This window comes from Anolis carolinensis, chromosome 2 (assembly GCF_035594765.1).
Source record: "Anolis carolinensis isolate JA03-04 chromosome 2, rAnoCar3.1.pri, whole genome shotgun sequence".
NCBI classification, from domain to species: Eukaryota; Metazoa; Chordata; class Lepidosauria; order Squamata; family Dactyloidae; genus Anolis; species Anolis carolinensis.
The window spans coordinates 154,132,624-154,157,665 of record NC_085842.1 but is presented as its reverse complement, the minus strand read 5'-3'; positions in this window follow the sequence as shown (position 1 = coordinate 154,157,665).

The window sequence follows — 25,042 nt, the reverse complement described above, 5'->3', positions numbered from 1 at the left end:
ACTCTGATTCAACAAAGATAACACCACTTCCAAATAATGACGATGATGATGACAAATCTGTGATAGTTTTGCATGGAATCTGATTACAGTGCCATATCTACTTCAAGAAGTCCATTCAGATACAATACAAATCAATAGTGTTCTCAAGAGTAACAAGATTGATAATATTGTTACACTAACTCGTTTGATTTTTTTGTTACTTATGGGAGATGTAATGCAGTAGCTCTCTAAAATGACATTTATTTTCCAATTGTGTGTGTTTGGGTGGGAGAGGCAAGTTGTAATAGTTTCAGAAGAATCCAAAACCTGTTTATCAAACCTGTATATTTGAGAGATGTATATGTGAGGCTCATCTTTGACAACCATTATAAACGCCTGCAAGATCTCCTGTTTTGGGGTTCTTTTGACATTTGCAAAAAAAGACTGATGTTTTCTCATAAACTAACATCACTAAAGAAGATGAATACTTTGATATGAAATATAAGCAGAAAAATCTAGCACTGGTACCTTTTATATTTTTATATAACAATTTATAGTTTCCCAATTTCATCTATCAAAATAGGAGCCCCATAGTAGATCAGTGGGCTAAACCCTTGTGACAGCAGGACTGATGACTTGAAAGTTGAGTTGCTGACCTGAAGGTTGCCAGTTCAAATCCAACCGAGGAAAGCATGGATGCCTTCCCTCTATCAGTTCCATCTACATGCAAGGACATGAGAGAAGCCTCCCACAAGGATGTTAAAAACATCAAAACATCTGGGCATCTAGTGGGAAATGTCCTTGCAGATGGCCAATTCTCTCACACCAGAGCGACTTGCAGTTTAACAAGTCACTCCTGACATGAAAAAAAATCTATCAAAATATGTATTTACATTTTGATAGATTTTTTTATGTGTTCACATGAAGATCCAACCAGTCCATCCTCCAGGAAATAATGCCTGGCTGCTCACTGGAGGGAAGGATATTAGAGGCAAAGATGAAGTATTTTGGCCACATCATGAGAAGACAGGAAAGCTTGCAAAAGATCATGCTGGGAAAAATGGAAGGAAAAGGAAGAGAGGCCGACCAAGGGCAAGATGGATGGATGGTATCCTTGAAGTGACTGGGTTGACCTTGAAGGAACTGGGGGTGGTGACAGTGAACTCTGGCGTGGACTGGCCCATGAGGTCACGAAGAGTCGGAAACAACTGAGTGAATGAAGAAGAAGATGTGTTCACATAGGGAAAGGTACCATACAGGCTAAATATTTATCTCCTGGTCCAGTCATTGGAATTGATTTAACTTTCAAAATGACTTTAACACTGCTCCTTGACAAGACATCAATAGATGCAGTTGATCCTCTTCACATGATGCCTGATGTTTCTGCTCAAACAAAATTCTAGACTTCAAGTAATCTCTGATCCTTCCTCTGTGGCACTGGAGCTTGCTCTTATTTTCAGGGCCAATGTTGTAAAACTGTGTGGGGTGGTAGCACTAGAGGAGGGTTGAAACATTTATTGGCTAGAAGGACATTTTTGGCAGCACATCCTGTAAACTAAGCTGATACAGTGCTGTTGAAAGGAATGTGCTAGCCATAAATGAAGGCACTTGTAGGTCAAAGGACATCTTGCCTAATTAGCAGAGGCCATTAAAAGAAGAATAAAAATCACATTTTACTAGCTGACTGGGGAGAAACTAAAGAGATATATGTGATGAAATGAGAAAAGGCCAACATGTTCACAGTGAAAGCCTGCACATGCTTCAGTTATTAAGTCTCATTGTGTCCGGAGAACTGTTCACATGTGTATTTTTGGGTGTACAATCTTGCATCTGAGTGACACAGATCTGAACAGCTCCCATGAGCTCCCTTGTACATTCTAGTCAACAGTTGCTCAAAAATTGCTGTCTGGTCAATTATGCGTGTACTTCTCTCCTTGTATTCCCTTTTCTGCCTTCTACTGTATTTGTCCCATGAGCTACAAATCATTTATTTCAAAACTCCAAATCAAAAACTTCAAAATATTAGCGTGATTGTGGTTCAACTGCATTACTAAAGAAGATAGGTATTATTTGAACTTACCTTAATGATTTTTAAATAACTCTCAGGGGCTTCATATATCCAATATTTCACTTGTGCTGGAGAGATGAATAATGAAAATGAAGTGAGTCCCATTATTCATTCCTTGTTTCTTAAAACATCAGGACTCAAGATACTCAAGATATATTTTGGTGGACCAAATTTCTTTCTATCATATATAAAGAACCCATGGAACACATTATTATAACAAGGCATTATGATGATCACTAAATGGAGTTTCCTATAAAACGAATCAGATGATGAATAAATCAATGACCATTAGTTATGGTAGAACAGAAATAATTGAACTTCAGACTCATTGGTCTGGTTTGCACAACAAAATTCCACTTACTGGAACATGTCATCCAAATGTATCCTATTATTCCAATTCAAAATGGTAGAGCCATGATTTGACTATATTACCCAAGTGGGAAGCTTCCAGGTTTATATCACCTTATTTTGCCTTTGCGTCTTACTTCTGGTGCTTCCAGACTAGACTAAAACCACTTTGGAGAAGGGTAAAGAAACCTGCTTCAAAGCAAGTTTAAGTCCCCCAAAACCTGGGCTTTCCCGGGTGGGTGTCCCCATGCCATCCTGAAAACTTTCACAATGTCATTGGGCCACCCAACCCCACAAAAAAGCTTTAAAAATAAAGAAAAACTTACCAGGTTGCCAAGAGGCTGCTCTGCAGCTCTCCTGACACATAAAAATGATGCACCAGGAGGTGGGGGTGGGGTGCAGCTTCATTGCAACCTGGTAACTTTTTCTTTATTTTTAAGACTTTTAGAGGAGGTTTGTGGAGGGGGAGGGTGCCCTTATAGCTTCTCTGGGGTCATGGCACCTGAAGAAGCAATTTGGGCTGTGGGAACAGACTACTGCAACAGCAGAAGCTGTCTCAGTAATTTGTCCCCACAGGGCCCATACCCTATTAGAACCAGGCCTTTCAGGAAGGCCTGGATCTAATGGGGCATCTAAATAATTCGAGACAAAGCAGGGTTTACCTGCTATGTCTCAAATTATTCCTCTTTTACCTGTGGCATTGTTTGGATGGCTCAGGTAAAACTCTGAGAAGCCCACATTTTTGGCCCTATCTGGAAAAGCCCTGATGTCCATTTTGTGATCTGAGTTGTCTCCAATACATCATATATGGATGCCCTGTAGGAAAACATACTTAATGTTTCCCATATTATCCATCATGTTTATTCAAAAATTGTTATTTATGCTAGGTTATGTCATTGTTTTTGCTGTCATTTCTGATTTATAGTGGATCTAAAACAAGTTTATCTTGGGGTTTTCTTAAGCCTGTGTGTATATGTCATGCCCATGGTAACCCATTAGGTTTCCATGGCTGGGCAGGGAATTGACCCTCTGGTCTCCAGAGTTGGAAGTCCAATGTTCAAACCATGCTGGCTTTCTAGGTTATAAATTTGTATAATGTTTTGCCCTGCTGACATTTGTTGCTGTTGTTATAATATTTGAGGACACTTCCACACAGCACGAAAATGTGGATTTTAAATGGAAAACAAAAAATCCCAGAATCTGAGAATCTGTCAATCTCAGGATTGAGTCTTACACCATCCTCCTAGGCTTCTTCTGTATTGGAACAAGATGGAGGGCAGATGGGGAACATTTGCCAGAAGATTTTTTTTAAAAAATCACTCTGTTATGTTTTTTAAAAAATCACCTCTATGCGCACATGCGAATATCTTAATATTAAGCAGATTTGCATGTGTGCATAGGAGTTTCAGCACATAACAGAGTGATTTTTTTTTTAAAAAAAACCTTTCTGCTGGGTTTCTCTCTTCCCCCAATTGTTTATTCAAGCTCTGTTTAACATTATAAAGTTAAAAGTAAAGAGTTTCAGAGAGTTCTAATTGCTCTCAATTCGTGCTTCCTTTATATCCGCTATGTGTCCGTTTCACAGCCCAATCAGCTGATCATCTGTCATAGAATCATAGAATCATAGAATATGACAGATGATCAGCTGATTGGGCTGTGAAATGGATACATCTGTTTCAGGCTTTTTAAAAGCAGACATGTACTGGAGCAGTTTACACAGCAGGGAGGGAAGGAAATCACATGTTTTTCATGAGTACAGGGCTATACAGTGATGTCAATATGTGCATTTTCTGACCAGAATTGGGATAAAGGGGAACTTTTTTACCCCGTGTTTTTCATCCGTTGCAGTGAATCAGAGCAGAATTACCACTTGCATCATGTAGCCACCACCACCCCTTTTAACCCGGTTACTTCTGTGTTTTAGGTGCTGTGAAGATGGGCCCAGAGATGTGTTTTAGAGTGCCTTACACAGTCAGTTTATTTTCTTCTCTGAACTTTGGGGGTTTTGGTAAATTTTAATTAAAGAGAAAGTGAAACCAACCTGAGTTTTAGCTTGTGATTTTGTTGCTCATAATATGCCATTCCAGGTTAAGACTCATTAATACAAGTCAACAAAGAAATTGATCATCTTTTAAAACAAAGGCTATGGATATCCTCTGTAGACATCCATAGCTACTTTTAAAATGTCCCTTTTCCTTTTTATCATCATGTTATCTTTTCCCTTTATCAAAAAGTCTTTCTGACACTGGAAAAATACACAAAGTCTGACAGCTTGGGAAGGGGGAGAGAATGAAATCTGAAAATATCCGTTGTCAAATGTTGGCTGTTTCTCAGGGGAGATGTGAATGGAGGCAGTTCTATGAAAAAAGGAAACAATTCACAAAGGGCGAACAGGCAAGCAGCCACCTCACCTGATGGTTAAGTGACCCATTAAAAGCACCCTGGGGAGCCTACAATTGCCTGTTTCAGTTAAAATGGAATCAAATGTAGTTGAACCTGCATGCTGGACATTACAGTTCCTTAATTGAGCTGAAGGGCAAGACGCTTGCCTTGAAGTCAAAGGTAAACTGTAGGTCACTTGCTATTGGAGCAGGAAGGAAGTTTATACTATAGACTGCCTAGAAGAAAATAAGTATATAGAAAAGTACTTCAGAATTGCTTTGTTTGATAAAATGATATTGTGGCTCTTGGGATATAATTTGAAGAAAAAAAATTATTACTTGCACAATGAAGTCCTCTCTACTGACTTCTGAAATTGAAATCTCTACACTACATGAATTTAAAATCAGAAGAACCAATATATTTTCAGAACAATAAGGGACTTACTGTTCATGATTATCTTAAGGCAAGAATGGGCAAAATCTTAGGACAGGGAATGTACAAAGGTTTCTGAATCCAACAGCAATGATGTATCTGCTGTGTTCAAAAAATAAGCCTCAGTTATTCACTAAAACAAATTGTTTGGAGAGCATGTGTTTGGTTTATAAGCAGAATTATAGTTCCAGGAAAACTAAAATATGGCTGAGTTGGAAAATAGGGTGCATGCTTACTATATGTCTCGTTTAGACTGAACATTTATGGAGGGAGAGTGGTTGGCTGTCATTTCATTACAATTTCACAGCAACAATGGTGAATGCCAAACACACACTTCAGGATGGAGGACATCACATGCAACCATGAGTTGTGTACATCCCACGTCTGTTCTACATTTTCAGGAAGATTTAGGGCTCATCTGCATGGGTCACATAATCCAAAGTGGGTGAGAAGTCACTTTGTGGCATCCACATGATCCACAAGGCCTTCTCATCCCAAATGCTTGTAAAGCTACTTAACACATTTTTGTGCCGTGGTAAGTTGTGGCTCCAGTGTAGCCCTGGACAGTGTGAACAGTTGGGCTAGTTCCAATTTGGGGCCAGCCCCACTGTTCATTTGGGCCAATGCCATCATTCCACTTTTACCATGGCATGGAGAAAGCACCTGAGTCCTAGGCCCAGTTCTGCTCAATATTGGTATTAATTACTTGGATGAAGATTTAGAGGGAGTGCTTATCAAGTTTACAGATGACACCAAATTGGGAGGGATAGGTAATACTCCAGAAGAAAGGATAAGAATTCAAAATGACTTCAACAGATTAGAGAGCTGGGCCAAAACTAATTTCAACTAGGAGAAGTGTAGGATACTTCAGAAAAAAATGAAATGCACAGATACAGGATGTGTGACGCCTGGCTTGACAATAGTACATCTGAAAAAAGATGTTGGAGTCTTAGGACTCCATCACATGGGCATATATATATTTGTGGGGGGTATGTCCCTATAGCAAAGGCAATAAAGCTTTTCAACTGCAAATCGCTCTGTGAAACTTTTACTCCTTCTCATCCCACTGTTTTCTTGGTCTTGACCCCTTGTTGCCTTCCTTCACATTTATCACACAGGGGAAGGCTTGTCAAGTCCTCCCTGCTTTTCCTCCTCCTCTGTCAGCCGAAAAACCTCTCTTTTTCTTTTTCTCTTTTTTTTTCTGTTGCCTCTGCCACCACCTTCCCAGTCAAACCTTGCTCCCTTGCTCTCTGTCTGTAGCAGCTCTTTTTCACTTTGCAGCAATGAAATGGGACAGGGAAAGATACTTCTCATCCCATGTGTTTTTAGCCTCAAATTGCAGTAGCAATTCAAAAGAGGATTACTCATCCATGGTGGGAGTTCCCTCCTTCAGGACTCATTTCAATGATGGATGGGAACACATGATGGCTGGAAGTAGCTCAATGTCATATGATGGGCTCCGTCCCTCTCCATCATTGAAATGAACCTGAAATGTCTTTGGATGGGGAAATAAGTCAATGTGATTATGTCCTTAGGCCCCTTCTACAGTGCAATATAAAATCCACATTATCTGGAATATATGGTAGTGTAGACTCATATAATCCAGTTCAAAGCAGACCATGTGGATTATCTAATGTGATAACCTGGATTATATGGCAGCGTAGAAGGGGCCCCAGTGGGTAACAAGTTGAGCATGAGACAACAATATGATGCTGCAGCTAAAAAAGGCGATGAGATTTTAGGCTGCATCAAAAGGACTATAGTGTTTAGATCTAGGGAAGTATTCTGCTTTGATCAGACCTCACCTGGAATACTGTGTCCAATTATGGGCAACACAATTCAAGAGAAATATTGACAAGCTAGGAGGTCCAGCGGAGGGCATATAAAATGATCAAAGATCTGGAGATTATATTCTATGAGAAGTGGCTCAAAGAGATGAGTATGTTTGCCCTCCAGAAAAGAAGGTTGAGAGGAGCCATAATCACTATGTTTAAATATTTGAAAGCCTGCCATGAAGAAGAGGGAACAGGCTTGTTTTCTGCTGCCTTGGAGATTAGGACTTAGAGCAATGGGTTTAAGATTACAGGAAAGGAGATTCCACCAGACCATTAGGAAGAAATTACTGAACATACAAGTTGCTGAGCAGTGGAACTCTCTGCCTCAGAGTGTGGTGGAAGCTCCTTCCTTGGAAGCTTTTGAACAGAGGCTGGATGGTAGTCCGTTGAAGATGCTTTGTGCTTTTCCTACATGGCAGAGAATTGGACTAGATGACTCATGTGGTCTCTTCCAACTCTATTATTCTGTAATTCTATGAAAAAAACATCTGCATTGGAATCAATAAATCTGGAGAGTCATATCTTCAGATGAATGAACAAGGAGCAACTCCAGAAAAACAGAATTTCTTCTATGGGGGGAAATAAACAAAAATGGTATTACATGGTCAAGTTCTAATGAAGATATACTTTACCAAATAGCATGGCCAAATTGCAAAAATATGTCCATGTGAGGTTGCCACACATGTTAAGTTTAACCAGAAATTCTGAGATTTGTCACATCAGGAGTGGACAAAGTGTGGTCTTCTAGATGTTGCACTGCAACTGATAGCATTCTTCACTACTGTCAGTGACTGTTTAGAAGGTGTGGGGATAAGTAAGCATTTCTGATATTCTTAAAATTATTCTGTTTTCAGGACAGCAATTGCCTGTAAATTCTAGCGATCATGAAAGTTAGCAGCCCATTAGAAGACAATATTAGATATCAGCAAAAACTGACTGCAGGACACCACAACTCTTTCTTCCTCTACATCTGTTTCAGTTTTGCTCTTTATCTGGCTACCCTTTCACAATGGATTGCTTGGTGGTGTGTTGTGTGCATGCAAGTGGGGCATTGTGCAGTATTAAGCTCCCAGTGTGATTTACATAATATCAGGGAACAAGGGAAAGAAAAGCTTTTAGCTGGCTTTTGATTTCCCTTCCTTGAGACTGGAGATAAAGATTGGCTGCACAGCACAAGGTCCACTTGAAAAGGGCAATTCATGCAGCCCAGCTTATCAGCCCTCTGGAAGGGGAATCAGAACTCACCCCGCATGCTGCACGGTGATAGTAGCAATCCCACATGAGGAGGTTGTGGGTGTGTGAAGATAAGACAAGCTTGGAGTTCAGTTCCTTTCCAGACAAACTTGACTTTTCCTTTGTCTCAAGTCAGAAGGGAACATGTGTGAGCACTTCTGAGGCCCCCTAATAATGTTATCATGGGTCTGTGTTTAAGGTAAAGAGAATAGCCAGAAGTACAAAGAGGATGTGGCACTTGTGGTAAGAATGGCTATTATAGTTTGAATGCACAACTTATGTTTACATCCTAAAAAATATTCTCTTCTACCTTCTGTCTGAACACTCGTGTTTTTGGCATTTTTCATTCATAATTTCTAAATGAAAAAGTTTGTGTTCATTCAGTTTTTATTGGATTTTTTCAAGAAGTAAGTAATACAAAAAGAAGTAACTCATCTGGTATCCAGGACATTTATCCCTTCTGTTACTTTATACTTCCTCTTTCATTTTCCCTAGTATCAGAGTATAAAGAAGGCAACATATATGCGGTCATACAGACACACACACACACACCTGAATCAAATGTTTAATCACACCTGGAAATACCTGATAGATTCACGAGAACATGGTAAGACAATACTTATGTGAATTCCATTGATTCAATGGGTCAACTCTAGTTTGAACAAATAATTGGATTTGAACCATGGTTGGTTTGGTTTAATTTGTTTCCATTTTTGCTACGATTGATGAACTCATTGCTATTTTTTTATAGACACATTCATCTTAAGACAAGATTCTCACGTGTAGGATATGCAACAAATTAGTATAATTGAGTGACCCCATATAAATGTGCAACTTAGTCAACCATACTTTCTCCCAGAATGGGTTATTCATGTCTCTGAACTAGACAACACACTCAGTTTTCATTGTTTTGGGTGTTTTTTCCCCTCCTAAGGGTTTTGCACTTTGCCGAATCTTGGTTTTCATCAACCCTGCAGACAAATGTCTCTCGTGTTATTATTATAGGTGTGTAGTCATAGCCACCATTGGAAATATTGGAAATAGAGGGGCCAATGTTTTCAGTGCAACACTGAAGATCCACAAGTGGGCTTTGGATGACACTTTCCAGAATATAGAGTCTAACTATTTCATAGGATAACAAACAAAGTGGTAGCAATTTTGGGGGCATCGTTATCACATAGGATTGAATGTTCCTCTCTATAATGTGTGTGTGTGTGTGTGTGTGTCTGTCTGTCTGTCTGTCTGTCTGTCTCTGTCTCTCTCTCTCTCTCTCTCTCTCTATATATATATATATATATATATATGATGAGAACGAAATAGAGCTTTGGTCTATGTTGGAGCCTATGTTAGGTAAAGGTAAAGGTTTTCACCTGACATTGAGTCTAGTCGAGTCCATTTCTAAGCAGAAGAGCCTGCATTGTCCATAGACACTTCCAAGGTCATGTGGCCAGCATGACTGCATGGAGTGCTGTTACCTTCCTGCTGGAGTAGTACTTATTATCTACTCACATTTGCATGTTTTCGAACTGCTAGGTTGGCAGAAGCTGGGGCTAATAGCGGGAGCTCACCTCACTCCCCGGATTTGAATCACCAACCTTTCGGTTAGCAAGTTCAGCAGCTCAGCGGTTTAATCCGCTGCGCCACCGGGGGCACTCGGGAGCCTATGTTACTACAGTTACATTACTTCTGGGTTGAAGTTTAAATTTAGATTGCATTATGTCACTAAAACCTTGCAAGAAAAAAAGCTGAAAATCCCATCGAGGATTTTATACCCTATCAATATTAGTTTTTTGGGGGAAGAGAAGGTAAACACCTGCAGATTTTATTTTATTTTATTGAAAAGCCCCATTTCCTATTTTTTCATAGACCTCTTTCCCTCCTTCTGTATTTTCTCTTTTTCCATGAAATCAGTTCTTTTTTCTTCTGCTATTGTGATCTGCCATTTTAAAAGAACACCAATATCTGAAAACATAAAGGATTTTCATTTTTTTCTGGGTTCAAAGACACACATTAATAGAAAGAAGGAAGCTAATAGAGTGATTTCTCTGCAGAACAAGTGAAAATGAGGAGAAAACCTGTGAAGGCTGTATTTACAACAGAAGTATGCATTACTGAAACACATACAAATGTCATCTACTTAAAATATACTGGATGGGCTTTCCCTTCTCTCCATTAATAGGTCTGACAGTGAGAACAAATGTTTATATTGAATTAGTATCAATGATGCCCAACAGATGGTCCATGAGTGTTTTGCTGCATGCATCTATTAGGACCAAGAGAGATTCAGATAAGAACAATCCATTAACATTTCAGTATTGCATCTCCCCTCTCTCTATACTTTATAAGTTTAAAAGCTGTGTCAAATCATCATATCAATAACATATAGCACAAATGTGTTTCAATATCAAACATGCATACTTTCTGAATATTGTATGAACAAAAGAAACATTTTATGAAATTCTGCACCACATTGTAAAGACATATTTCCTTGTCATTTCATCTTTAGATGTTATTTCTCACAATGTGAAGACATGTAACATGCATACATACATTTCTGGAACTTTGCAGTGTACAGAGAGGACTATGTATAATAAAAAATAGAAACTGGTTAATTAAAATTATATTTACACAAAGTAAATAGCCCCAGCTTGTTGTTTACCTAAGCAACCCAAAAGACAGTTGCATTGGTCAAGTAGGAAATTTAGGGACCGCTTATGTGGGGAGGCTAATTTAACTAATTTACGTCACCATAAAAATGTCCAGCAGCATGTGCTGGAAGATGAGGAAGTATTCCATCAAGGACTTGACGTCACAGTGGATGATGAAGCAGTAGCTCCCCCTGTGGCCGGAATCGAGCATTACTCCCTCATGAAGTCAGAAAGCGGAAAAATGTTAAATAGCCTCTGAATCTCTGTCTCTGTGTGTCGTATGTCTAATGGCATTGAATGTTTGCCATGTATGTGTACATTGTGATCTGCCCTGAGTCCCCTTCGGCATGAGAAGGGTGGAATATAAATACTGTAATTAAATAAAATAAATCACTTATGTGAATGACATATCTATAACTTATAACCAGGATCCAATGGTATTGTTCTGCTGATGGCTTATATTCACAGATCTTAGAAGGATAAGCACTAAATCAATTTAGGAAAATTTAGAATAACAATACAAAGAGGGGCCCCAATTTTTTAGTTCAATTGTTAGCAGATTTCATTATTCACACATTTGATTAATATGTTCTCTCTAAGAATCTCTAGGTTCTCCAGCTTGATTCTATTGCCAACTTCCAGCTAAGGTTGACCATACAAGTTGTGGCCAATGATCCAAGGATGACTAGAGGAAACACATTTATCAATTGTGTGATTTAAAAGTAGTTGTGATTTTTCCCCTTTCACTGGTTCCCCATACCCCAAGTTTCCTGAAAGTGGAGGGCCTAGTGTAATGGTAAAAGACTAAACATATATTAAATGGTTTATCGCTTACAACTAAAAACTAGTAACAATTTAAAACAGTGTTTCTCAAACTGTGCTCCTCCAGGTGTTTTGGAGTTCAGCTCCCAAAATTCCAACCAGATTAGCATCTGTTAGGAATTGTGGGAGCTGAAGCTCAAAACATCTGGAGGGGCACAGTTTGAGAAACACTGATTTAAAATAGCTTGTACATGTGGGGATGGAATAAAATCAATTTTTAACAAATAGCTGTGTTTTGATCTGGTGCTGGAATGATGCTAACATTGGCACCCATCAGACTTTTAAAGGGAGGTTTTCATCAATTGGAGTGCCACCCATGTTCTGGCACAGTGTATTACCACTACTGATAGGACACAGAGGAGGGCTGCTTCAATAGACCTTAATTCTTAGATAGTATACACAGAGAGAAGACCTAGTACATATTGTGTCTATCTGTATGCATGCATCTATAGGTCTGTTTATTTATTTCCCATATATGTACCCTGGGCTTCTCAACCCCAGGAGGGACTCATAGTGGCCTCACATATTGGCAATAATTCGATGTCTTAAAAACATACAATTGGTAAAAACACATTAAAACAAGAATTAAAACAAATAAAAACAGTTACAACAATTATTAAAATCACATCATTCAAAGTCGCAATCCAGGACCATTCCAAATTATCATTGCACAAATTCATTGAATCATTTATTGAACTGCTGTTATTCTCCAAAAGCTTGGTCCCATAGCCATGCTTTAACTTGCTTCCTGAAGGCTAAAAGGGAAGAGCTGATCAAATGTCACTGGGGAGTGAGTTCCATAGCTGAAGGACCACCACTGAGAAGGCCCTGTCTCTCGTCCCCATCAGCTGTGCCTGTGACGGAGGTGGGGCCAAGAACAGGGCTTCCCTATAATATCTTAATCTCTGTGGTTGTTCATAGAGATACATTCATATAGGTAAGCTGGGTCATAACTATTTAGGGCTTTATAGGCTAAAGTCACCACTTTGAATTGTGCTCGATTGCAAACTGGCAGCTAGTGGAGCTGACATAACGGGAGTTGTATGCTTCCTGTACACCACCCTGGTGAGCAACCTGACTGCCGCCTGTTGGACCATTTGGAGCTTCTGAACAGTCTTCAAAGACAACCCTACATAGAGCATATTGCAGTAGTCTATTTGGGATGTAACAAGAGCATGGACTACCGTGGCCAAATCAGACTCCCCAAGATATGGGCACAATGGGCACACAAGTTTTAGTTGTGCAAATGTTCCCCTGGCCACCTCTGAGACCTAGGGTTCCAGGTTCAATAATGAGTCCAGGAGAACTACCAAGCTGCAAACCTGTGACTTCAGGGTGAGTGTAACCCCACTGAGCACAGGCTGTAACCCCGTGCACTATTCAGCCTTATGACTGACTAGGAGTACCTCTGTCTTGTCTGGATTCAGTTTCAATTTGTTCACCCCCATTCAGTCTGTCACAGCGTTCAGGACCTGAACAGCCTCCTTAGTAATAGGTGGAAAGGAGTGATAGAGTTTAACATCATCTGTGTACAGGTGACATCAAACTCCAAAACTCCAGATGATCTCTCCAAATGGCTTCATGTAAATTTTAAACAACATACGGGACAGTGCTGAACCCTGTGGGACCCCACAAGACAATGGTTGCAGGGCCGAGCAGGTGTCCCCCAACAACACCTTCTGGGAGCGACCCTCTGGGAAGGACTGGAGCCACTGTAGAACAATACCTCCAAGCCCCATTCCTGTGAGGTATCCGAGAAGGTTACCGTAGTCAATGTTATCAAAGGCTGATGAGAGGTCCAGCAGGACCAACAGGGACACACTTCCCCTGTCCAGTTCCTTGCATAGGTCATCCACTACAGCAACCATGGATGTTTCAGTTTGAGTATCACAAGATGTGTATCTCTGCAGCAGGTATCAAAAGAATATTGAAAACATTTATTTGATGTATAGACATGTATTGTGTGCACTGGAGAACTTGATGCGAAAAGTCCTCTGTGCAGCATAAATTCCAAAGTGTTTGGAATTTATGCTGCACAGAATTCTCAAGTGATTATTTTTCATAGAAAACAACACATAAGATATTGCTTTCTGTGTATAAAAGTTGTAATGATGGATTTATTCAGCATACAATTAAAACGTGATTGATTTGCATAGAAAGCAACATTTTCTGTATAATAAACAGCATTTTCTGCATGTGAAAAATATTTCAAATTAGAAATATAAATTTATGTTCAGAAAAGGTTTAATAGGGGGTTTATGCTGTATAAAAGTTAAAAGTTGATTTATATAGAAAATATTAATAACATTTTCAATGCAGAAAACAGCACTTCCTGTACAGGAATTAATTTCTCCATTGAAATATTATTTTGAAAATCATTTAAATTATTTACTGGTAAAGTAGAGTCTCACTTATCCAACATAAACGGGCCGGCAGAATGTTGGATAAGTGAATATGTTGGATAATAAGGAGAGATTAAGAAAAAGCCTATTAAACATCAAAATAGGTTATGATTTTACAAATTAAGCACCAAAACATCATGTTATACAACAAATTTGACAGAAAAAGTAGTTCATTACACATTAATGCTATGTAGTAATTACTGTATTTACAAATTTAGCACCAAAATATCATGATATATTGAAAACATTGACTACAAAAATGCGTTGGATAATCCAGAATGTTGGATAAGTGAGTGTTGGATAAGTGAGACTCTACTGTATCTTCAGGAAGAAGTTGCATCCCTAAATTGCAATAGTTTCAGAGGTGAATAGTTTGCTTCCATTGTACTATTTGTGGCTGAGAAGGAACTGCTATTATCATTGCTACCTCTGCTCTTTACCTGAAGAGTTATTAAAAACTCTACACTGGAGTATCAGTGATCACTATTTTTTCTAGGCCAAAATAGGCGCAAGGCCTTGGATATATTGATTATATTGAGAAAAATATACAAATCACAGACAACTTTATTATATGTTTTTGGGAAATTGTGTGAAATTTTGACTCATGCTAACTAATTTCTCTTTTGAAGAATGATCTAACCTCATAGAAGTAGATGTTATGCTAGGGATTTTTGCAGGTTAACAACTTCTTTAAAAGGAAATCAACCATTTGTGCAGACATGTGATGAACGTTTACTTGAAAATAATCCTTCTGGCTATATTGCAATTACACATGACACATACATAGCTGTATTACAATGCTATGTCTTGAAAGAAAATTAATATAAATTGGTGCAAATCCTGTTTAAGCTTGGAAATGTGTCATATCCTGCATAATTATAATGGATGATTGGTGGATTTCAGTCCACTGTTTGAGAAAATAATAGAGTCTTAATCTAATTGCCTGATCCAATGAAAATTTCACCTGTGAATTCAAAGTAATTTAAGTATTGACTTAGTATATAGTAAGAGATTCAGTGGATACACTTAACCTCTTACTATATAGGATAATCAATAAGATTTAAGATTTTGACCTGGAGTGGTGGTCAAGAAGTCGGTGTACTACAACTCTCATCTTTCCTCTCTACTGGTAATGCAGGGCAGGGCTGCTTCAAATTTCAAGAACACATTGTTTTTTGACCATTCCTAGCCTAGATACACAATTAATATGTTTCATTATATCTTCTCAACAACTTTTTGTATCAACAAAAAGAAGTGGCTAACATTATTTCCTTTGTGTTGTAGCCATAAGCTATAGAATCACTCAAAACTGTTACAACTCAGCACCCAACAAAAGAGCAGTCCAAACCATAACCCATCTGTTAGTGATACAGGCAAGTCATGTATTCTCTACACACATATATACATTTCCTGCATTGCATATTATTTCAAATATTTGCTCTTGGAACTGCAAGGTGTCCTACTGTCATAACAGTCAAGTTATTCATTAAGCTGTCAGCACCTTTGCGTATTTCTACTCACACAGAGTCCATTTCTGATTTTCCATTCCCCCTTAGAGGACCTTCTCACTCATCACCATGAGCGGTTACTCTCATAACTGGTGCAATTGAGATTCTCATGTCAACATATGTAAACCAAAATCTAAACCTCCTTACTGCTAGGATTCCAACTCCTGAATTTCCTAGGGCACTAATGGATTTTGAGGGCCAGCTTGAATTTGCAAGAGTTTTGTTCCTATCAACATGATGCAGTTTTTGGCACTAACTTCTGAGCTGGGCTTGTAAAGTAGTATTAGAAGCTAAGAAGTAAAGCAAACAAGTATCAACTAAGAGAAAGAAAAAGAGCTATGATTGATTGCAAGCCCCAGTGTTTTGAAACTATACAGGACACACAAAAGCATAATAGCAAAACTGAGGTGCCACCATTGTTTGGACTTAGGATGGTGTTGTTGAACTACATATGAAACTACTACAGTAACAGGTAAATTTATGCCTGAGCACTTTCATCACATAGTTGAACCAGTGAACAACAGCATAAGCCAAGAAAATGTACCAGGGTTCAATGTATCTTTCTATTTCCAGCTCAATAGTTTCAAATGTGTTCAATTATAATTATTTTCTATTTTATTTCTGCATTAATGTGATGCACATCACTCTGTGCATTTGTGTGTTGTGTTTTGTGTGTGTGTGTGTGTGTGTGTGTACGTCCACAGATATACCTCAATTAATGAAGTGGATGTGTTTCTGAACATTACTTCTTTCAAAAGAAAATTTTGTACCAGCAGTAGAAATAACAATCGAAGAAATATGGATAGTTTCTGCTAACATAAATATGAAGTCCAAAGTATTTGAAGCACACATAAATTAGTTTGCTATGTTTTATTGAAACCTCACAATATGATCATGTGAAATGAAATAACCAGATCAGGGAAGCTTTGCATTAGTAAACAAAATACTATTGAAGGTTTCTTCCAGCATACATCCAACAATAACTTTTTTCTTTCATTTGACTCCACTTTTCTTAAGAAAAAGATGAGTTAGAAACAAATCACTACCACCACTGCTTCCACCACTATCATATTATTTTAACGCAATTTATTTAAAATAAATATTTATATGCATCACTGTAGTTTTTGTGCTCTGAATTGTATCCAAAAAATTGGGGAAAGTACCAACATTATTTATATTGTATAGAATATATGTTTGACCCACCTTCACATTAGACATCTTCCATATGAGGGCTTACAAGCTTTTAAAATGCAGTAGCTTATATGCAGAAATATCCTTCTGTTTTTCTCAGAAATCTACTGATCTGCCACTTTTGTGAAGCTGGAAGAAGAATATATTTTCCTGGCTTTCTTGAAAGACAAAGGGTATCTGTGTCCCAGTCCACACAATAGTCTGGGACCGATGCTAAAAGTTATAAATAATGAAACATCCCATAGAGTAAAGCTTTTTAGAGTAGGTGTCACAATAAGGTCACAAAAGGGAGTGTTGGGGGGGAGTGATAAAATTGACCAAAAAGCCTATGGGCAAAGAGGGGAATTGGACTGCTGGTTGAGAAATTGGGAAATGGTGCATTTGGACTTAGAGAAAGAAGGGATTGGGCTGTTTCTTGAGAAAGGGGAAAATGTTGCATTTGTTTACCTATTTTATATACAGTAGAGTCTCGTTTATCCAACGTAAATGGGCGGGCAGAACGTTGGATAAGCGAATATGTTGGATAATAAGGAGAGATTAAGGAAAAGCCTATTAAACATAAAATTAGGTTATGATTTTACAAATTAAGCACCAAAACATCATGTTATACAACAAATTTGACAGAAAAAGTAGTTCAATACACAGTAATGCTATGTAGTAATTACTGTATTTACGAATTTAGCACCAAAATATCACAATATATTGAAAACACTGACTACAAAAATGCATTGGATAATCCAGAATGTTGGATAAGTGAGACCTATATTCCTGGGTTCATGTAAAATTTCTAATGTGGCAAGGGGTTATGAGTGGAAAAGATTTAAGAAGCCCTGCCATAAAGCACACATGTAAAATGCAAGGCTCACAGACTGAATCTGGCCATGCGATTTTATGTAGCATGCAAGGCTTTCAATGTCAAAGCAACATGCATACAATCTTACAATTAAAAATGTCCCTTTGAAGGCAACCAAAAGGCAGATGTGGCCCTCTGTTAAAATGAGTTTGACACTTCTGCCATAGAGCATAAACCATCCTAGAATTCTCTAAAACGTTGCACCGATTGCTGAATTGTTTCCTGCATTATTGAAACTATGCCTGAGGGACTTATTTCAATAAAGCCTACCTTGGATTCTTCAAACAGTGCTGAACAAAGCAAAGCACTGATCACCGTGGAACCTCTTGACCATTCTGAAAGCCAATGAGTGTGATCTTTAATGACAGTAAATGTGGGGAAGTGGTTTAAGAGTTGGACCAGGGCACTAGAAGACCAGGTTTCAAATTCTACTCAGTTAAGGAAACTTTCTGAGTGATCTTAGGCATGACACACTCAGTCTCAAAAGGGTGTAAAGGTAAACCCACTCAGAATAAATTCTGCCAGAAAACACTGTGATAGGTTCACCTTAAGGTTTCCATAAGTCAGAAATTACTAGCAGTATTCTTGTTCCCTGACTTACTGCGATTAGTGAAACTCGTGGTAACAGCAAATCCTACACAGAAGCAAATCATAATATTACTGTAGAGGACTAGAAAAATCTTAGGGAGAACATATTTTGTCTGTGAGGGTAGATGGAATTGTGGGTACTGCTCCAGTGACTACAGGGGGTCATATTGTGTAATATGATATAACAAACAAGAATCAGAAGCAATATAGTAACACTTCTATCCTTATGGCAGTGGTTCTCAACCTGGGGTCTCCAGATGTTTTTGGTCTTCAATTCCCAGAAATCCTAACAGATGGTAAACTGACAGGGATTTTTGGGAGTTGTAGGCCAAAAACATCTGGGGACCCTGGTTGAAAACTACTGCTTTATGGTAACATTAAAAGCCATAGTAAACACTGGTTTGAAGGATAGAGAGGTTGTCATATTTCAGTAGTGGTGCACAAGGAGTACTGGCTATTTTTCTTGTTCTTTTATTAAGTTACCCGAAAGTATCAAGGAAAGAAGTGAGTTTGTATGAATACCTATTAGGGCTGTGTAAAACTTTGTAATTCGTTTTTTTTTTTTGTAATTCATTAGATTCATACCTATGAGGCAATATTTAGAAACACAAGGGACTGCCATGCAAAAACCTCAAGATTCAAAACAGTAATCTATGACGTTTGGATGAGTTATGTAAGTCTCGTAAATGGCTACAGGTCTCTGTTGCGGGTGCCGCTTCTCCCCCAAGAGGGCTGGGTTTGGTTCCCTTCAAGAGCCCTGAAGAAGATGGTGAAACCGGAATGGAAGAAGAAGCTCCGCATTTTCCCCAAAGGAGGCAGCAAAGGGACTGGGGAGGGAGGGATGACTGAGTAAGGAAGGAGCCCCTCCACATATGGCTGGCCCAGAGAGGCAGAAACCACACTCACATAGAAGCTTTAACGTGGGAGGTGGACAGAATTCAGGGAAATGTACTGTAGTTTAGGGCAGGTACTTTGGAATTATATGGCACTGCTGATCTGGAGGCAATGCAGCATCTCCCTTTTAAAAGTAACTTCTCCAACTTGGAGAGGGAAAACCCAGGCGCATTAATGCAGGAAGTGAGCAGAATTCTGGGAAATATAGTTTAGAGCAATGGTTCCCAAACTTATTTGGCCTACCGCCCCCTTTCCAGAAAAAATATTACTGGAAAGGGGGGCATGGCTTAGAGGTGTGGGCATGGCTCCTGCTCAAGAGTGTGGGGCTGAGCTTCTCCCCTAGTCCAAGATTCAGGGCTGGGAGAGGGAGGTGGGCGGGGCAACAAATGGGCGGCCAGGACTGGGATGGGTGGAGTTACGAGCTCTGAGGCAGGGCTGAGCTTCTATCCCTGTCCTGCGGCACCTACCAGCACACAGGAGGTGAGGCTAGAGGAGGGGGAGGGGCCTCTTCCCAAGTGCCTGACGGGGCTGAACCTTGCCCCTGTGATCTAACAAGCACCTCAGGGGAGGTATACAGAGGCTCAGCCCTGTCTCGTGCTCTTGGGAAGAGGCCCTGCCCCCACCCTAAAAGGCCTCTCAGGAGAGGTATAGAGGCTCAGCCCTGACTCGGGCTCTTGGAAGTAGGCCCCTCCCCCTTCCCTAGCTCTGCCCTCTGTGTCCCAAAAACCGCCCCAGGAGAGGTATAGATTCTCAGCCCTGTCTCGGGCTCTTGGGAAGAAGCTATGCCCACTCCTCTAGCTCCGCCCCCTGTGTGTCCTAACAGGTGCCTCAGGTGCTCAGCCCTGTCTCCGGCACTTGGGAAGAGGCCCCGTCCCTCCTCTGGCCTCACCCCCATGGCCTAATAGGTGCCATCACCACCCCCTGGATCACACCAGCGCCCACCGGGGGGCAGTAGCACCCACTTTGGGAATCATTGGTTTAGAGTGTGGACTTTTGAATTCTCTGCCACAGGAGTCCTCACCTTCATTTCTCAGAATTCTGCTTATTGCTTTGTGCCTCCTCCTCCTCTGTGTTCATTCTCTAAATGACTTATGAATTAAAAGAAGGGATTGTTGGGTTGAATCAACCTTGTGAGGTAGGCAAAGGTGAGAGGCAGTAATTTTAGTTTACAATAGTAAAGTAAACTAAAGTAGTAGTTTAGTAACAGTAGTTTACCTAGTAGATTTCCTGTTGTTGTTGTTGTTGTTGTTTCAAAGGCTGAATGGGCATCTTTTGGGGGTGCTTTGACTGTACTTTTCCTGCCTGGCAGAATAAAGGAGGCTGGATTTCCCATCCCTTACACAATTACTTAATGAAAAGTAATGAAGAATTCATTACTTCATTATAGCTATGATATAGATCCTTAATAATATTTTAGAAACACTATAGAAATAATTTTCCGCACACACCCCTCCCCAATGTAGTAATGAGTACTGAAACATTTTTTTTTCATTGATCACACAAGTCTAACTCCTATTTTACAGGGGCAAACGAGGAGAACATCTTTGCAGATCTCTTGCCCAGATCTACAAAAACCTGGAGGCAGTCCCATTTATGCGAAGCTATGTTCTATCATATATTATGACAAGTGGTATTTTATCCTACATTGGTAGTATGATTAGTACTAGGGCTTCTACTTACAGAAAATGCTTTACAAAGTGAAATGTGAAATGATTGAATCACTGGAAGGAGATGTTTGTTTTTGCAGTAGGCTGGAGAAAATGAATCCACATTTAATGGTCTTGTTGGACCTAATGATACTTTGGTTTAGTGTTACGTGAACAACTTTGTGTATTCCCCTCAGGTTTCTTCTTCCAATATGGTGCTAATGGGAGGGTTTCACATTTATTTTCAACCAAATGCAGTTAAACATTGTGTCTGCATCTTAAACTGTAGGTAATTTTAACTACAGTTTATTGAAACAAGATATCTTATTAAAATGCATCTTGATGCTGGGTTGCTTCATTAAATCATAACTAAAACAAGCTGCATTTACCTAATTTCTGATTGGTAACTTAAAAATAGAAGTAAAACCTTCTCATTTCACTCTGGAGGCTTAATAAAGGTAAAGCCAGGAGATCACATGCATTTATAGCTGATTTCGGAATGTCAATTTCTAATAAGACCACTGAATAAAATGCATTGTTGTGTATTTACGGGACTGTATAGCCATGTTCTAGAAGCATTCCCTCTTAACGTTTTGCCCACATCGATGGCAAGCATGCTCAGAGGTTGTGAGGTCTGTTGGAAACTAGGCAAGTGAGGTTTATATATCTGTGGAATGTCCAAGATGGGAGAAAGAACTCTTGTCTGAGTGTGAATGTTGTAATTAACCATCTTGATTAGCATTAATGGCCTTGCCAGCTTCATGTCCTGGCTTCTTCCTGCCTGGGGGAATCCTTTGTTCTGAGGTGTTAGCTGCCCCTGATTGATTCATGTCTAGAATTCCTCTGTGTTCAGAGTGTTGTTCTTTATTTACTGTTCTGATTTTAGAGTTTTTAAAATACTGGTAGCCAGATTTTGTTCATTTTCATCGTTTCCCCCTTTCTGTTGAAATTGTCCACATGCTTGTGGATTTCAATGGCTTCTCTGTGTAGTCTGACATGATAATTGTTAGAGTGGTCCAGCATTTCTGTGTTCTCAAATAATATACTGTGTCCGGGTTGGTTCATCAAGTGCTCTGCTATGGCTGATTTCTCTGGCTGAGTGAGTTTGCAGTGCCTTTCGTGTCCCTTGATTTGTGTTTGGGCAATGCTGGTTTTGGTGGCCCCTATGTAAACTTGTCCACAGCTGCATGGTATACGGTAGACTCTTGCAGAGGTGAGAGGATCCCTCTTGTCCTTCACTGAACATAGTATTTGTTGGATTTTCTTAGTAGGTCTGTAGATAGTTTGTAGGTTGTGTTTCTTCATCAGCTTGCTTATGCAGTCAGTGGTTCCCTTGATGTATGGTAAGAACACCTTTCCTCTGGGTGGATCTTTTTCATGACTCTCGTGGTTTGTTCTTGGTATTGCAGCTCTTCTGACGTCCACCATGGTGGAGTATCCATTGGTTTGTAGAGCCCAGTTTAGGTGGTTTACTTCACCTTGGAGGAGGTGAGGTTTGCAGATTCTTTGTGCATGGTCTGTCAGGGCTTTGACTGTGCTTCCTTTTTGACTTGGGTGATGGTTGGAGTTTTTATGAAGGTATCTATCCATGTATGTAGGTTTTCTGTAAACGGTGTGGCCCAATTGTTGATTGGGTTTGCGGATGACTAGAAATTGCAGTGGATGCTGCTGAGGTGGTCCAGGAACTTGTTGAGTTCTTCTTCTCTATGGCTCCAAATGGTGAAGGTGTCACCCACATATCTGAACCATACAGTAGGCTTTTTTGGTGTTCCATGTAGAAATTTGCTATGACTGGCCTGAGAGAGCTCCCCATGGCTACTCCACCAGTGGGACAATGCATCTATGAACAGAAAGATGGAGTAGCCATGGGAGTCCTCTCAGCCCAGTCATAGCAAATTTCTACATTTCTAAGAATGTTTACTTGCATTTATTTTAGGTTTTACCTCAGTTTTTTCATTGGACAGACAAAGGAAGTGCCAGGGTAAATTTCTCTGTCATATTCTCTTGCATATTATAGCCAGGAAATAGCTAGCATTTTGTTTTACTAAACAGCCTTCACCTAGCCAATGTTTACAACTATTTTCCTTTAAAACAGCAGCCCTATCCTTCAGCATTGACTCAAAGATGAGTAGGCCAGGAATATATGAGTATACATGAATATAATATTTAAGGATCATTAAACACCCAAAAGAGACTAGATCCTGTCTGATCTTGGAAAGTATGCAGGGCCAGCACTGTTTAGTACTTGGGTGGGATACTGTCAAGGAATATCAGAAAAAGGAACAGAAAAGCTACCTCTTGAGGTTGTTGTTTTTTTTGCCTAAGAAATTCAAAATGTGATGGTATCTTAAAAGCCCAGACACACAAGTTATTTCAAAATCAAAAGAGTGAGATTTTAACCCCTTGATTTGAAATATTTCAAGAAGCTTTACTCTTTATGATGTGATGTTAATTGACAGTGGAAAATGATTTAGCCTTTTCTGATACATGTGTGTTTTTGAGTCTGTGCGGGTTGAAAAGAACAGCAATGGGCAGGATAAAAACAAAAATCAGCAGTAGCTACCATGAAATGAGGTCCAGGTATAATGAAAGTAGTCAAAAGAAACTTGTAACAAAGAGCAAGAGAAGGGTTATAAGGAGCTTGATGGGACACAAAATGAATATTTTATCATTTGAATGATATAAAGATTTCTGTAAAGACTGCATACAAAAAAAGAAAACAGAAAATACAAGAAGTCAGCCATTTGTATTTCATCTTTGTGAGAAAGAGCAGGAAAGATCCAGAAGATCCCAATCCATACAGACCCATTAGCCTCCTAAATCAGGATTATAAAATATTCATGAAAAAAATAGTAAATAGAATAGAAGAGATTATAACCAAAATTGTAAAGGAAGATCAATATGGTTTTATAAAAGGCAGGAATATCGTGCACCCTATAAGGAATGTATTCAACATTTTTAATCATAACAAAAAAGTAGCAACAGTAACAAGAGTATGCATTATCTTTCCCTTCCTCCAGGTGGCAGGGAAGGGCTATATTGGGAAAAATCAGCAGAATTAGTTGTAATTTTAATATATGCATTTCTCAAGGGTTTGCTCTTACCTTTTTTATCATTGTGCCTTAAACAGGTATGCAACAGATTTCATAGGATTCCATGCACCATATTTTCACACTGTACACCAGTAGCTGAAAACACAAGTAGCTTTAGCAATATGGAACCTTCCCAACTTCCTATAGTCTAAATCTGTTGTTGTAATTTCTTTTATTAAAAAGAGGAGGAAAACTAGGCAAAAAAGAAGAAATGTGGCAGTAGTTTTAAAACAAAATGCTTTTTATTTTCACATGAACTTAGTAATGCAGCAGCTAAAACGCCAATGGGAATTTGGACTGCATCAAAAGGAGTATAGTGTCTAGATCAAGGGAAGTAATGGTGCCTCTCTATTCTGCTTTGGTCAGACCTCACGGGGAATACTGTGTCCAATTCCAGGCACTGACAATTTAAGAGAGATATTGACAAGCTGGAAGGTGTCCAAAGGAGGGCAACTAAAATAATTAAAGGTCTGAAAACCATACCCTATGAGGAGCATCTTAAAGAGCTTCTGTACGGCTTGCAGAAGAGAAGGTTCAGAGGAGACATAAGAGTCATTCATGCTTAAATATTTGTCATAAGGAAGAGGGAGCAGGCTTGTTTTCTTCTGTCCTGGAGACTAGGACTTGGAGCAATCCTTTCTAATGACAGGAAAATATAGTTCACCTGAACATGAAGAACTTTCTGAACATAAACTGACTGCCTCAGAAAGTGGTAGAGACTCCTTCTTTGGAGGCCTTTAAACAGAGATTGGATGGTCATTTGTTGGGTGCTTTGATAGTGCTTTTCCTGCATGGCAAGGGGTTGGACTGGATGGCCTATGTGTCTCATCCAATCTTATCATTCTATGATTAATGTGTATAAATCCTTCTTCTTGTGCAATATCAAATGGTATAAAGACCTCAGGTATGAAATCCCACTAGGGAATACTCCCAGCAAATTAAATATATCAAGAAATAGGGAATATCCAGACTATGTAGCTCAAGTTTCTTTTCTAGACAGCCCATGGGCATCCTACAGATCTCATCCCATTAGAAAACAGTTAAGGATGGTAAAATGGGGGCTAGCGTTCCATCTTCTCTGTGATTGTTAATCTTCCTCTGAGCTGTTTGCTTGGGAGAGG